Source organism: Nanorana parkeri, unplaced genomic scaffold (assembly GCF_000935625.1).
Source record: "Nanorana parkeri isolate BGI_ZX_2015 unplaced genomic scaffold, ASM93562v1 scaffold379, whole genome shotgun sequence".
In the NCBI taxonomy this organism is placed as follows: Eukaryota; Metazoa; Chordata; class Amphibia; order Anura; family Dicroglossidae; genus Nanorana; species Nanorana parkeri.
In genome coordinates, this window is record NW_017306647.1 from 1282173 (window position 1) to 1292494 (window position 10322).

The 10322-nt window shown below is 51.6% G+C and overlaps 1 protein-coding gene across 1 annotated transcript in view; it reads left to right on the forward strand.

Moving 5' to 3' along the window:
- The window catches only part of LOC108789155 (serine/threonine-protein kinase NLK2-like), a 36339-nt gene that overhangs the window by 15864 nt on the left and 10153 nt on the right, over positions 1-10322 (forward strand). The gene's annotated exons all lie outside the window — the stretch shown is intronic.

The window sequence follows — 10322 nt, forward strand, 5'->3', positions numbered from 1 at the left end:
TCAGGGAAATATTGGGGGTCTAAACAGACCCCTGATATTTCCCTTTTAAAATAGTATCCTCTGTTATCAATGAACAGCAATCCTCTATACTGAGTGTTCCTGTTCATTCATAACATGAGGACATTGTATGATTACTATAACTACAACTATGAATGAACAGGAAGTGATGTAGAGGTGATGTAGATCACTTCCCATTCATTCATAATTGAGGATATAGTAACCAGACTCTGTCCTCAATTATTTACAAACACTCAGCGATCACTGATCACCGACTGCTTGAACCCGCTCTCCATCCTGACAGCTGTCACAGCGCTGACTCTCTCCACCCACACACCGCTCTGCCGATCTGTGACAGGTGGCTGAGCGGTGTGGGTGGAGACACCGGCCGCTCACAGCGCTCTCCTCCCGCAGCACTCGGCCAGCTGTCACACTTTCTCTCCTCCCCGCTGGGACACAGAGCAGCGCCCAGCAGGCAGGAAAAAAAAGCAGGGATGCGCCGCTGTATCGGCAGGAAAATGGCACTTTCGGCATTTAGCCAAAAGTGACATTTACGGACGATATGTTTCGGCGGCCGATATAACGCTGCATCCCTAATAATAATAATAATGTACGAATGATTATTTATTATAATAAAACACAACACTGCCCCGAATACACAACCAAAAACAACGCCCTCTAAGTCAATTTAAAAAAAAACTTTTGCTGATAGAGGAAATCAGTCACTCCGCTCATCAATACAAGTGATCAATAAGATGTGGTGATACTGATTGGTTCCATGATAAAGTGGACTGAGATGGAGGGTATGGAGTTCATAGCACTATCTAGTGGCCATAATGTGGTATTACTTATCTCCTGTACTCCTCTGCTCCACCTAGTGGCCATAATGCAGTATTCCTTATCTCCTGTGCTCATCAGCTCCACCTAGTGGCCATAATGTGGTATTACTTATCTCCTGTGCTCCTCAGCACCCTCTAATGTCCATAATGTGGTATTACTTATCTCCTGTGCTCATCAGCTCCACCTAGTGGCCATAATGTGGTATTACTTATCTCCTATGCTCATCAGCTCCACCTAGTGGCCATAATGTGGTATTACTTATATCCTGTGCTCCTCAGCACCCTCTAATGTCCATAATGTGGTATTACTTATCTCCTGTGCTCCTCAGCTCCACCTAGTGTGCATAATGTGGTATTACTTATATCCTGTGCTCCTCAGCACCCTCTAATGTCCATAATGTGGTATTACTTATCTCCTGTGCTCCTCAGCACCCTCTAATGTCCATAATGTGGGATTATTTATTTCCTGTGCTCCTCAGCTCCACCTAGGGGCCATAATGTGGTATTACTTATCTCCTGTGCTCCACAGCACCCTCTAGTGTCCATAATGTGGTATTATTTATTTCCTGTGCTCCTCAGCTCCACCTAGTGTCCATAATACAGTATTACATTACATTATATTCGAACTAAAAAGGAAAATATACTAAGAACGTTGGTTTTTGCCTCTATTTGCACAGATTGAACGTTCACGTAGATTCTGAGGCCCGGCCGCTCTGTGAATGTATATGAAGACCCCGATGTCTGTACTGTAGTAGGGGATTCTTATCCGCCCTGCTGACACTGAGCTGTGCATAGAGCTGATTATAATGAGCTGGAGCTCTATAATACCCGGGTATATATCGGCGGTATATCTCACCCGGTGATGTATTGGCGGTTGTTACGGATTCTCAGGCCTGTGATCGCGCCGTCCAGCTGGTTTCCAGACTGTGAGAAACGTTTTCCGCCCCCTCCGCCATATTCACCGGAATACGAGGAGCTGCGCTGCTGAGCTGAGTGGTAAAGGAGGCAAAACAGACAGGAGTGACATCACGATCCTCTATATACTACACAGGAGTGACATCACTATCCTCTATATACTACACAGGAGTGACATCACTATAATAATGTACGAATGATTATTTATTATAATAAAACACAACACTGCCCCGAATACACAACCAAAAACAACGCCCTCTAAGTCAATTTAAAAAAAAACTTTTGCTGATAGAGGAAATCAGTCACTCCGCTCATCAATACAAGTGATCAATAAGATGTGGTGATACTGATTGGTTCCATGATAAAGTGGACTGAGATGGAGGGTATGGAGTTCATAGCACTATCTAGTGGCCATAATGTGGTATTACTTATCTCCTGTACTCCTCTGCTCCACCTAGTGGCCATAATGCAGTATTCCTTATCTCCTGTGCTCATCAGCTCCACCTAGTGGCCATAATGTGGTATTACTTATATCCTATGCTCATCAGCTCCACCTAGTGGCCATAATGTGGTATTACTTATATCCTGTGCTCCTCAGCACCCTCTAATGTCCATAATGTGGTATTACTTATCTCCTGTGCTCCTCAGCTCCACCTAGTGTGCATAATGTGGTATTACTTATATCCTGTGCTCCTCAGCACCCTCTAATGTCCATAATGTGGGATTATTTATTTCCTGTGCTCCTCAGCTCCACCTAGGGGCCATAATGTGGTATTACTTATCTCCTGTGCTCCACAGCACCCTCTAGTGTCCATAATGTGGTATTATTTATTTCCTGTGCTCCTCAGCTCCACCTAGTGTCCATAATACAGTATTACATTACATTATATTCGAACTAAAAAGGAAAATATACTAAGAACGTTGGTTTTTGCCTCTATTTGCACAGATTGAACGTTCACGTAGATTCTGAGGCCCGGCCGCTCTGTGAATGTATATGAAGACCCCGATGTCTGTACTGTAGTAGGGGATTCTTATCCGCCCTGCTGACACTGAGCTGTGCATAGAGCTGATTATAATGAGCTGGAGCTCTATAATACCCGGGTATATATCGGCGGTATATCTCACCCGGTGATGTATTGGCGGTTGTTACGGATTCTCAGGCCTGTGATCGCGCCGTCCAGCTGGTTTCCAGACTGTGAGAAACGTTTTCCGCCCCCTCCGCCATATTCACCGGAATACGAGGAGCTGCGCTGCTGAGCTGAGTGGTAAAGGAGGCAAAACAGACAGGAGTGACATCACGATCCTCTATATACTACACAGGAGTGACATCACTATCCTCTATATACTACACAGGAGTGACATCACTATCCTCTATATACTACACAGGAGTGACATCACTATCCTCTATATACTACACAGGAGTGACATCACTGCACTCACCTGCAGCAATGCAGCACACACTGAGGAGGATCCAGAGCAACATTCTGCGAAGAGACGACAATGACATCATTATATTACTGCAGAGCATTGCACCTCATATATGGCACCACGCCATTCCCACTATGCAGAGCATTGCACCTCAAATATTACCCGGCCCCCCGTCTGCAGAGCATTGCACCTCATATATGGCACCACGACATTCCGACTATGCAGAGCATTGCACCTCAAATATGGCACCGCACCAACTGCCCCCCTCTGCAGAGCATTGCACCTCAAATATGGCACTGCGCCCCCTCCCACTCTGCAGAGCATTGCACCACAAATATGGCCTCATGACACCCCCCCCCCAGCCTGCAGAGCATTGCACCTCAAACGTGGCACTGCACCACCCACAGCTGCAGAGCATTGCACCACAAATACTTTAGAGCAGTGGTTCCCAACCTGTGTAACCTCAGGACCCACGTTTGTCCTCCGTCATTAAGTCGCACCGCAATGGAACGCGCGGCATTTGGGTGCGGGCGATCGCGGACCGCGGGTAGGAGGTTCGTTTGGGGTGTCATTCAAATTGATGGCAACACAACGCACCTTCCACATCAGAACGCGCAGTTGGTGCGATTGCGTGGTACCGCGCGTTAATCACATGGGACTGACTGGGCGATTACCGCAGTGTACTAGTGTGAGCGGACCCTCAAAAACACTGACAGACACACAACCGCAGACACATTCTCACACACTCCAAAAAGAAGGAGGAAAAGACGGAATTCGGGGTCAAAGGTCAGATATCCGGCGGTGGTTTCACCATCAGAAATCCGCCAGATGTGACCGATGGCGTCACCCGGAGTCGGGTCAGAACCACGGGCCGTCCCATCATCCTTAGTCCCCCCGCTTACACCTTGGCGTCGCGTGAGCGCTCGCCCAAAAACGCCATTTTGGCACGCGTTTGCAGAACACGTGTGCGACGCGCTGACAATGCCGTGACCTGTTATTGGCACACGCGGGTTTTTTATTCCCGCATGCGTACGCGGGGACAATTGCGCGCACGAAGGAGCGAGAAAAAGACGCGGAGTGGTCGCAGCTGAGAACGCGGCCTGAGCTACTTTTCGAGCCCGTCGATTGAATGCGCTGAGGCGGGACGAAGGCGGCACAAAAGGCACGAGAGCGCGCACGAGCGCACGTGCACGAACTCTCGTTTCCCGCATCGTGCGTGGTGACCCTTTGCGGGTCGGTGGTACTAATGCTCCCCCATATTCTCGGGGCGCCGCTATGTGGACACCCCCATATTACACAGGGAGACTCCAGATTTCAGCACAGGTCCCCCCACCTCTTTTTTGGGGGCAAGCGGAGGTGGGGAAAAGGCCCCTTGTGGTCCCCCCCCCCATTGGCACAAATCGGTCATGGACTGAGAGCCAGACAGTTGCTCGAGAGAGAGAGAGGAGGGGACCCGGCGGCATACCTCATCACACCGGGTGACTGTCCCCTCCTCTCTCTGCCGGCATCCATCACCAAGATGGCCGCCGGCAGGTAACAGCGGTACCGCGCGTGACGTCATCACTGGTGTCACCCGGCCTCGGGACGCCTCTGTAGGGAACCCGTCATTGGCTGCCAGCGCCGGCCTCAGAAATGGTGATTGTCACAATGTACAGCAAGAGTGACATCATTCAGGAAAGCTCCGCCTCTTTTCGTTACCAAGACACCCCTGTGCTCCACTCAGTGACTCTGCCTAGGCCGAGATGATGTCATCAGTCTGCTGCAGGCAGGAGGAAGCTCAGTCTCCCCTCCTCCCCCAGTGATCAGTCTGCTGCAGGCAGGAGGAAGCATTTCCTCAGCCTCCCCTCCCCCAGTCATCAGTCTGCTGCAGGCAGGAGGAAGCTCAGTCTCCCCTCCTCCCCCAGTGATCAGTCTGCTGCAGGCAGGAGGAAGCATTTCCTCAGCCTCCCCTCCCCCAGTCATCAGTCTGCTGCAGGCAGGAGGAAGCATTTCCTCAGTCTCCCCTCCCCCAGTGATCAGTCTGCTGCAGGCAGGAGGAAGCATTTCCTCAGCCTCCCCTCCCCCAGTCATCAGTCTGCTGCAGGCAGGAGGAAGTTTTCACGCCAGTTTCGCCAACGCCGTTCACCGGAGAACCGATATTTTTGCGGCTAAAATGCGTTTTCATGTCTCTGCACTCCCCGGATGGTGAAGCATTCTCCCATAACGTGTGAACGTGCGGTGAGAGCGATGGCGAGGCGATAGCGCACGCGGCGTGGCGAGATAAGTCTGTGTACTCAGAGCGGAGCTCATTGTCTGAACGCCTGTCAGATGCTCGCCGTGCGTCTCCGCGCTGATACGGGAACACATGGTGTGTGTGTGTGCGGACCGCGAGGGAGCCACACAGCAAACAGCGCCTCGTTGGCCGCCGCCCCACGCAGTCCTGGCGCCGCCCTGTGCCACCCAGCTGTCCCCCCGGGGCACAGGCGCCCTCTTATCTCGCTCCCGGCCATCTCTTCATCACGCGCGCCCTGTCTGGCGGTGACACGGAGGCGCCGCACACGTGTGTGTGTGAGAATGGTTTTATGATGTGTGCGCGCTGCAGATCGCTCCGGATAACGGCGGAGATTCCATTTAACACTTTCCGTGCCTGGAAGTCCGGTCATACGTGATCTATGACGGGCAGATTCAGCAGGCTTTTCACAGTGCCTCTGGGTGGGATTGCTTGTCACGTGATCCTGTACTCGTGCCACATGATCATACTGTGGGTCATGTGACGTTTTTCCCGCTGTGTGTTTGGGGACATATTGGGGGGGAATTTATGAAAACTGGAGCAGACACAATGTGGAGCTGTTGCCATGGCAACCAATCAGCTTTTTTGTTCAGTTGGAGCTGATTGGAATGAAAGAGAGAAGCTGACTGGTTTCCATGGCAACTGCTCCGGATTCCGCTCCAGTTCAGATAAACTCCCTCATTGTCTGGAACATCCGTTCTGGTTTCCATGGCAGCTGGAAATCCCGCCAGGCCTGAGGAGTCCAATCGCCGGGGAGGAGGACAGCATTATAAAAAGCCACAGCTCGGGCCTGACCGGTTGCTATGGGCAACGCAGACATCTTTCATAGCAACAGGGACAGGGTGTATATTATACAGGGAGGGGGTGTATATTATACAGGGAGGGGGTGTATATTATACAGGGAGGGGGTGTATATTATACAGGGAGGGGGTGTATATTATACAGGGAGGGGGTGTATATTATACAGGGAGGGGGTGTATATTATACAGGGAGGGGGTGTATATTATACAGGGAGGGGGTGTATATTATACAGGGAGGGGGTGTATATTATACAGGGAGGGGGTGTATATTATACAGGGAGGGGGTGTATATTATACAGGGAGGGGGTGTATATTATACAGGGAGGGGGTGTATATTATACAGGGAGGGGGTGTATATTATACAGGGAGGGGGTGTATATTATACAGGGAGGGGGTGTATATTATACAGGGAGGGGGTGTATATTATACAGGGAGGGGGTGTATATTATACAGGGAGGGGGTGTATATTATACAGGGAGGGGGTGTATATTATACAGGGAGGGGGTGTATATTATACAGGGAGGGGGTGTATATTATACAGGGAGGGGGTGTATATTATACAGGGAGGGGGTGTATATTATACAGGGAGGGGGTGTATATTATACAGGGAGGGGGTGTATATTATACAGGGAGGGGGTGTATATTATACAGGGAGGGGGTGTATATTATACAGGGAGGGGGTGTATATTATACAGGGAGGGGGTGTATATTATACAGGGAGGGGGTGTATATTATACAGGGAGGGGGTGTATATTATACAGGGAGGGGGTGTATATTATACAGGGAGGGGGTGTATATTATACAGGGAGGGGGTGTATATTATACAGGGAGGGGGTGTATATTATACAGGGAGGGGGTGTATATTATACAGGGAGGGGGTGTATATTATACAGGGAGGGGGTGTATATTATACAGGGAGGGGGTGTATATTATACAGGGAGGGGGTGTATATTATACAGGGAGGGGGTGTATATTATACAGGGAGGGGGTGTATATTATACAGGGAGGGGGTGTATATTATACAGGGAGGGGGTGTATATTATACAGGGAGGGGGTGTATATTATACAGGGAGGGGGTGTATATTATACAGGGAGGGGGTGTATATTATACAGGGAGGGGGTGTATATTATACAGGGAGGGGGTGTATATTATACAGGGAGGGGGTGTATATTATACAGGGAGGGGGTGTATATTATACAGGGAGGGGGTGTATATTATACAGGGAGGGGGTGTATATTATACAGGGAGGGGGTGTATATTATACAGGGAGGGGGTGTATATTATACAGGGAGGGGGTGTATATTATACAGGGAGGGGGTGTATATTATACAGGGAGGGGGTGTATATTATACAGGGAGGGGGTGTATATTATACAGGGAGGGGGTGTATATTATACAGGGAGGGGGTGTATATTATACAGGGAGGGGGTGTATATTATACAGGGAGGGGGTGTATATTATACAGGGAGGGGGTGTATATTATACAGGGAGGGGGTGTATATTATACAGGGAGGGGGTGTATATTATACAGGGAGGGGGTGTATATTATACAGGGAGGGGGTGTATATTATACAGGGAGGGGGTGTATATTATACAGGGAGGGGGTGTATATTATACAGGGAGGGGGTGTATATTATACAGGGAGGGGGTGTATATTATACAGGGAGGGGGTGTATATTAGAGGAAGCATTTCCTCAGTCTCCCCTCCCCCAGTGATCAGTCTGCTGCAGGCAGGAGGAAGCATTTCCTCAGCCTCCCCTCCCCCAGTCATCAGTCTGCTGCAGGCAGGAGGAAGTTTTCACGCCAGTTTCGCCAACGCCGTTCACCGGAGAACCGATATTTTTGCGGCTAAAATGCGTTTTCATGTCTCTGCACTCCCCGGATGGTGAAGCATTCTCCCATAACGTGTGAACGTGCGGTGAGAGCGATGGCGAGGCGATAGCGCACGCGGCGTGGCGAGATAAGTCTGTGTACTCAGAGCGGAGCTCATTGTCTGAACGCCTGTCAGATGCTCGCCGTGCGTCTCCGCGCTGATACGGGAACACATGGTGTGTGTGTGTGCGGACCGCGAGGGAGCCACACAGCAAACAGCGCCTCGTTGGCCGCCGCCCCACGCAGTCCTGGCGCCGCCCTGTGCCACCCAGCTGTCCCCCCGGGGCACAGGCGCCCTCTTATCTCGCTCCCGGCCATCTCTTCATCACGCGCGCCCTGTCTGGCGGTGACACGGAGGCGCCGCACACGTGTGTGTGTGAGAATGGTTTTATGATGTGTGCGCGCTGCAGATCGCTCCGGATAACGGCGGAGATTCCATTTAACACTTTCCGTGCCTGGAAGTCCGGTCATACGTGATCTATGACGGGCAGATTCAGCAGGCTTTTCACAGTGCCTCTGGGTGGGATTGCTTGTCACGTGATCCTGTACTCGTGCCACATGATCATACTGTGGGTCATGTGACGTTTTTCCCGCTGTGTGTTTGGGGACATATTGGGGGGGAATTTATGAAAACTGGAGCAGACACAATGTGGAGCTGTTGCCATGGCAACCAATCAGCTTTTTTGTTCAGTTGGAGCTGATTGGAATGAAAGAGAGAAGCTGACTGGTTTCCATGGCAACTGCTCCGGATTCCGCTCCAGTTCAGATAAACTCCCTCATTGTCTGGAACATCCGTTCTGGTTTCCATGGCAGCTGGAAATCCCGCCAGGCCTGAGGAGTCCAATCGCCGGGGAGGAGGACAGCATTATAAAAAGCCACAGCTCGGGCCTGACCGGTTGCTATGGGCAACGCAGACATCTTTCATAGCAACAGGGACAGGGTGTATATTATACAGGGAGGGGGTGTATATTATACAGGGAGGGGGTGTATATTATACAGGGAGGGGGTGAGGGATTTTTCTCTATCGCAGGTCCCCATCCCCCCAGCTGTATACATTGGGAACAGGGGGAGGACCTCAGAGCCTGAGGCGTGCAGATGGGCGGGGCAATATCTTCACTGTGAGCGAGAGAAGGGCGTGTCCATGCGGAATACTTAGAGGACGTGGGCGTGGCTATGAACGTACACAGAGAGGAGGGTGAGGAGGAGCTAATGACGGCGCGCTGCATGCCGGGAGCCTGCATTGTTCCAGCTGATGCGGCACGGGGTCTCCCGGTCAGCAGGAGCAGGGAGCGGGGCCCATGGCGTTCCCGGGGCCCGGGCGCCCGGTGTGTAGCGGGGTGTTCGGGGGGCTTATCCAACCGCCGCTGGCACAGAAGTTCTACTGCCACCCTGGAGGCACCAGCGGGGCATCTGTGCCACCCTGCCCCTGGGGGGTTACAATCTAAAAAAGATGGATTATAGGGTGACAGGGGAGATCCATTGGTGCTCGGGGAATGAACAATGCACATCCTCTCACCTGCTGGACACTCGCAGAGCCTGTACAGACCGGGTATCTTGGTGGGGGGGGGCGAGACTTATTTTGGCTCTGGGCTAATTGAAGCCTGGCACGCATCTGTACCCCAATGGAGTGGTTCGTGCAAGGGCCGCTGAACCCCCTTATGACAGAGCCGAGGTGGGCGTGTCACGTGGCATGGGTTGGGTTGGCATCTTAATATATGAAGGCAACAACTGGGAGCCATCAGTTTGTCTTTTCTTGTTGTGAAGCTTTGTGTCACCCGGGGTCACCCCGGCTACGGCCCTGGCCGTGTCCTTGTGAGGTCCCATTTCCCAGCCGCTGTTATCAGTTCCCATAGCGGCCGATATCTCCCTCGTTCCCGAGGTTGTGATTTGGGATTTCTGAGCGCCTCTGGCAACATTTCCACATATCGCTGGAAGACTTAACTCCCGCACTGCCAGATCCATCCCATGAGGACAGTCACACACAGGAGGGTGATAGTTTACTAATCCGTGGAGCATGGCGTGCGGTGTGAGCCCCCAGCTTCACTTAGGGAGAACGGGAGCCCCTCATAATGGGACCCGGGAACTCAGCACAGGGATGGTGGGAGCCCCTCATAATGGGCACAGCAGGTGTACAGACCCGGAAACTCAGCTCAGGGATGGTGGGAGCCCCTCATAATGGGCACAGCAGGTGTACAGACCCGG